Here is a 6,117-nt window from a genome sequence, read left to right as displayed (position 1 = left end):
ATTGTTTCCCCCAACAACAATAGGGTTTAGTTCACCATAGACATGGTGAAACTAGATGAAAAATGGAAGAAGAATGGAAAAGCAAACCCTAGAAAAGATGAAAAGGAGCCTAAGCATCCAAGAGATCCTCTCTAGAGAGAAAAATTAGGTTTGGCCGTCCCCCTTTGTCAAAAGAATACCTCTGTACTCGCAATAGGGCTATTTATAGGTGAGGAGCGCAACAGAAAACAGGCCTAAGCCTAGCAGACCCCCGCCCGACGGAACAAGTGTGGCGCCTGGCGGTTTCCCATAAATCGCACCACCGCCCGGTGGTAGGTCTACCGCTCGGCGGTTTCCCTCAAAACCGCCCAGCGCCAACGCTAGTGCCTACTCCTCGCCCTGGACCGCCCGGCGGTGTAAGTTGCCGTCGGGCGATGCGTCGACTCTTCAAATCTTCAATTTTATTCTCTTTTCTTGAGTCTACGACCTTTATCTTCAACTCCATTTTTCACTTTCTCAAAACTGCTACAAAACAATGCAAAACAAGCATAATATCGCTAAAAACAGCTCTTGACTCTCTACAGACTCATTTATTGAGTTTTGCTTGATTCTCAGCTCATTCTAAGTAGTAAAGTGTGTAATTTGGTGTAAATTGACATATGAAAATAACTGTTTTTCAACCTTCATTAATTATCGTACATCTCTGTATCAATAAAGACAAACAACATTTAAATGATAAAAACATTAAGCAAAGGAAAGGAACGCAAAAATTGATAAAGATAAGCATATGCAAGCATATAAAGAAGATAGAATTTTGATATAAGAGAGTTTCAAAAGATTACGTTGTTCCCAACAACCTAGGGTTTAGTTCACCATGAATATGGTGAATCTAGATGAAAAATAATGAAAGAATGGAAGAATAAACCTTAAATTTGGTAGATTGGAGCCTAAGTATCTAAGGAACCTCTTCCAAGGTGTGTAGAATAGCTCTAGACGTCTCTGTTGGCCAAAAAATTACTTTGGAAATCACACTGGGTCTATTTATAGACAACAAAAGTAACAGAATTGAAGCCCAAGCCCAAACAGATCATAAAAATTGCAGAAAACAGGTCCAGATCCGCGTTCTCGACGCTCAGTGCTTAATTTGACCGCTCAACAATTTGCCTCCAAGCTATCGAGCGCTCAGCGGTCAATTCTGGCGCTTAGTGCCCAAAACTGCCGCTCAGTAGTTTGGTTAACATTCTGGTCAACTGGTTGACTTTTCTGATTGACTGGTTGACTTTTCTGGTTGACTGGTTAACTTTTCTGCATTCCAGTTGACTTTTCTACACTGCAACCATTTGATCTTCAACCTTTCTTTCAATTCATTCCAAAAACCTACAAAATCAAGGAAAACCAAGCATAAAACCAAGAAAACAAACTTTGAGTCTCTTATTAAGAGTTCTTCAACCGTTATCAATAATACGAAAATATCAAAATTTCATATTATACGAAAGTAAAGAGAAACAGCTGTCAACACCCAATTTCGACCGGATTAACTAAATAATAGATGTTTTATTTTATCTTATTTTATTTTATGTTATTTTCTTTAATTTTTATTTTTAAGTTATGTTTTAATTTTACTATTTTTATATTAGTTATTTCACTTTATTTGATTTAGTCTTTTTCTAAGGTAGTCTGAGTGATAGGTGCACTCTTAGCTTGTGGAAAGAAAAAATTGAAACAAAAAGGCACCAACATAATTCACTCGGAACGGTTCTACTCCCTCTTTTCACTCAACAGATACACCTTCTAAGAGATCAATTTCTCCCTCACCACATGACATAAACCTATCTTCCAACCTAACTTCGACTTCTTCCACCAATCAAAATCTCTGAAGCCATTTTCATACAGAAATAAAAACAGAGCATCTGATAATCATCTCTCACAACCTCACTCTCTTCTTTATCCTACCCAACCATCGTTCACCCCATTTACAGTAGCCAGATTTCACCTCGCCAGAAACACAAGCCTCCCTCTCGTACACACCGTAACACATCAACACATAGGCCATTGCTCACCAACAAAAAAAAAACAACACAACACTCATTATTTCCTCTTCACACTTCATTTTCTCTCCCGTCATCTTAAACCCAGGCACTTGGAGTGCCTCCTCTTCTTAGCTGATAAGTGTCGTAACACAAGCTGAGACTACTTTCTTCACCCAAAAAACACACACTCAGAACCAGAGGACGCAATATTTTTCCCGTCTCCCATTCACACATCAAGACCATGACCCTCAACCTTAAATGAACCAAATCACAAAAAAAAAATAGAAATCAACATAAAAAGCACATAAGAAACATATTCATTACTCAGATTTGAAATTTCTCCCCAATTGTTCTCCCAATAGCAACACGTACTTGACTGATTGGACCTCTTCTGTTCACAACAAGCCTTGCTGGTAATGGTCTCTAAGACCGCAGCTACTGCTGCGTGTGGGTGCTGTGTTTTCTTGCGCTAGAGGAGAAGGTTGGTTCTAGTGGTTTGGTATTCACCAGCGACACTTCCAACCGCAACCGATGATATTGGTGACAATAGGACGATGCCCGCCTTGACGATGTGCGAGAGGTGTGTAGCGAAGACTCGTGGCGGCTGTGGGGGATGCATCGATGGACGATAGTCGGCATTGTTCATGAAGGCGAAAGTATTTCCCTCTTGCGAGCGAGGGCGCGACGCGAGGAGAAGAAAGAACCTTACGCGAAGAGGAGAAGGGCAGCGGCGTAGGCGACACCCTTGGCTGACCAAACGGAGGTGTGGCGGTGTCAGTCGAAGCAGCTGTGCAGAGAAGAGAAGGAGAGGAGAGAGCCCTTACTGTGGCTGGTGATGAGGGTGCAACGAAGAGAGGAGAGGGTACTTTTCTCTCGCGCGACGAGCGGCGGCTTGGTGCGTGAGCGGTGGAGATGGAGGCCTCTCTAGGTTTCTCGTTCAGAGAATAGATCTAGGTATCTTAGGTGCTGAATGCATAGATGGTAGAAGGAGAGTAAGTTGTTGGAGCCCTTATTTTTTGAACAAAGGGCTTTGGGCCTGGGCCACATTCTCTCTTCCTGCCACAACGCGCCATGCCATTCACACCCTCTTTGGTTTGGGCTGAATCCCACTCGGTTTTTGCAAATAAAAAAGAGGATTGGGCCAACACCTACCAGACGACACCTCAACTTTACTGCTGCAACCCTACCTTTGGTCCTGGACCAATAAATTTGGAGTTGCACCCCTAATTTATCTCTGCATCTGTACTCTTATTAGGCTGTTGTCTTGCATTCATTTTATTTTTTTGTTTTTGTTTCTTTTCTTTTATTATTTGTCTGATTATTAGGTATAGGTTTGACAACATGTAACCCCTTTGTATAATAACCCCACCCCATACCTTGTGTTTTATTTTTATTCATTGGGCTTGTTTATTTAAATTAAAAAAAATAAATATATACATAAGTAAAATAAATAAAAGATGTTTTAAAGGTTTAATCACATGTGTGATTGCTCGCATCGTCCTTGTGCTAAAACATTTTCTTCTTTTCTTCTAAAAAATAAATAAAAAATGTTTTAAAGGTTTAAGCACATGTGTGATCGCTGACATCGTCCTTATGCTAAAATCTTTTCTTCTTCTCTTATAAAAATAAATAAATAAATAATTTTTTAAAGGTTTAAGCGCATGTGTGATCGCTCGCATCGTCCTTTGTGCTAATACCTTCCCTACGCCTAACTGACTCCCAAACCCAATCTTTGGTTTTCGTGGACCGTGCCTTTCTTTATGGTTTTTCCGTAGTTTTTCATAATAAACTATGGTGGCGACTCCAAAATCTCTTTTCAAAAACTCGTTTTCTTTTTTGGATCGTCGTCCCGTCACGATTCCGGTTACGACACTTAGTATTTTGTTGTGATAGTTTCTTTTTAAAAGAGGAAGATATGATCCTAAAAATGGACAAAGATTCTAACTATAATTACAATCAAAGTCTTAGATATTATTTGATTTGTTTTATTTTTTTTGAAATATATGCAACCAAGACCATTTTTTTCCCTATTTTGTGCACAAGGGTTTCTGTCAACTATAATTGCTAAAGAAGAATTACGGGAGTACTTCTTGTGATATTTTCAAATTTTCTTAAAAAAACATATATTAAATAAACAATTCCAAAAGATAAAGAATATTTTCTTATTACATATTTTCCTATTTAAAAAAAATTAATAAATCATAAAATAAAGGATAAAGATGTTTTCACATTTATAAAAATATGAGCACTCGTGTGATCGTCCGCATCGTCCTAGTGCTCATTTCTTTTTCTAAATAATTACATATTCTCTTAAAAATATAAGTACTCGTGTGACCGTCTATGTCGGCCTAGTACTTGTTTCCTTCCTTTTTCCACCATTTCTAAAAGGCTTAATACCATTATTGGTCCCAATTTTGGTTGAGAATGTTCGAAATGGTCCCAATTTTTTTTTCTTCATAGTAGTCCTAAAGATCGTAATTTGTGTTCAATTTAATCGTTTTTTAAAACTGCTAACGGTTCAAAAACCGTTATTTTTATACTTAATTTTGATATCAAATGCACCCTTGTTGACTGAGAAACTTGCTTTGACTCATGATTTTGCTTTAGTTTTGTGAATAAGAGAGTTGAGGACATATTTTATGATTTTATCAACAAACTCCCTTGATTTTGTAGGTTATTGGAATGATTAGAAAGAAGGGTTGAAGTATCAAGGAGTTACCGTGTAGAAAAGTCAATCAGTTAACTAGAAAAGTCAACCAGAATGCTGAAAAGTTGACCACAGTTGACTAGAGTGCAAAAAAAGTAGCGTTGAGCACCAGTCTCGGGACCAATTTTTCACTGTTTTTCGCCTAGACAGCATTGGGGGCCCATTCTGGGGGCAGCACCTACCGTTGAGCGGTGGTTTGTACCGCTAAGCGGTGTACTATTGGACTCGGGCCAGTTTTCTATTATTTTTATGATCTGTTTTGGGCCTCGACCCATTTTCTGTTATTTTTTTCCCCTATTTAAAGGCTAGAATGTCTTAGAGAATGTATCTTTTGAATGCTTAGACACAGAAACACATTTTTCACCCATTTGGGGACATATTTGGGGAATTGACAACTCTCCTTTTCTCTTTCTAGGGTTTCTATCTCTTTCATTCCATTGTACACCTAGCTTCTTCATGATGATGGAGAACTAATCTTATTTGTTATTGGGAAAGATGTAACCTCTAAACTCTCTTATATCAAACCTAAAAAGATTCAGGGAAGCTGTTGACAAATTGGCAAGCGTGCCAAATCGTACAAGTAATATAAATGGTAAGACCAAGTATCGTTTTCCCAAGAGACTCGAATAGCTTTCTCGTTCGCGTGAATTAAAATAATAAGACTTGAAAATAAAAATTAACAAATTGGATTTGAGAACAAAAATATTAACATGCAAAATAAAGTTGATTCAATTGAAATAAGAAAACAATGAATGATGAATGGATGTTGTTGGGGGTTTACAATTTCATCTCATCCGCCCTCTCTTATCTACTCCTCTTGAATATTAGTTTGATTAATTAATTGTTATGCGACTTTCTTAGCCTCCCCTTAACCCGATCCCTCGGCGAAAAGGGTCTAATATTAACTACTGGCTTGCTATCCCTAGTCTCCTCTAGTAATTAATATCGCATTATAAACAGAAGTTAGCGCAATTGATCATCCTACCCTTATCCCTAGGTGGTATTTCAAAATTAAGAGATTACTCACAAGTTCATGTCATTACTGTACGTCCCCATATCAATAAAGACAAACATCAGTTACCGAATGAGATAAACGATAAAGGCCCTAAGCATAGATGATAACCCAACAATTATCAATCAAAACATATGGAGACCATATAAATAATCAAGAGTTCAATAAAAGAGAGTATCAAAAGATTACATTGTTTCCCCCAACAACAATAGGGTTTAGTTCACCATAGACATGGTGAAACTACATGAAAAATGGAAGAAGAATGGAAAAGCAAACCCTAGAAAAGATGAAAAGGAGCCTAAGCATCCAAGAGATCCTCTCTAGAGAGCAAAATTAGGTCTGGTCGTTCTCCCCTCTCAAAAGAATGACTCTAAACTCACAGTAGGGGT

Source organism: Vigna radiata, unplaced genomic scaffold (assembly GCF_000741045.1).
Source record: "Vigna radiata var. radiata cultivar VC1973A unplaced genomic scaffold, Vradiata_ver6 scaffold_269, whole genome shotgun sequence".
NCBI classification, from domain to species: domain Eukaryota; kingdom Viridiplantae; phylum Streptophyta; class Magnoliopsida; order Fabales; family Fabaceae; genus Vigna; species Vigna radiata.
This window is presented reverse-complemented; position numbering follows the sequence as displayed.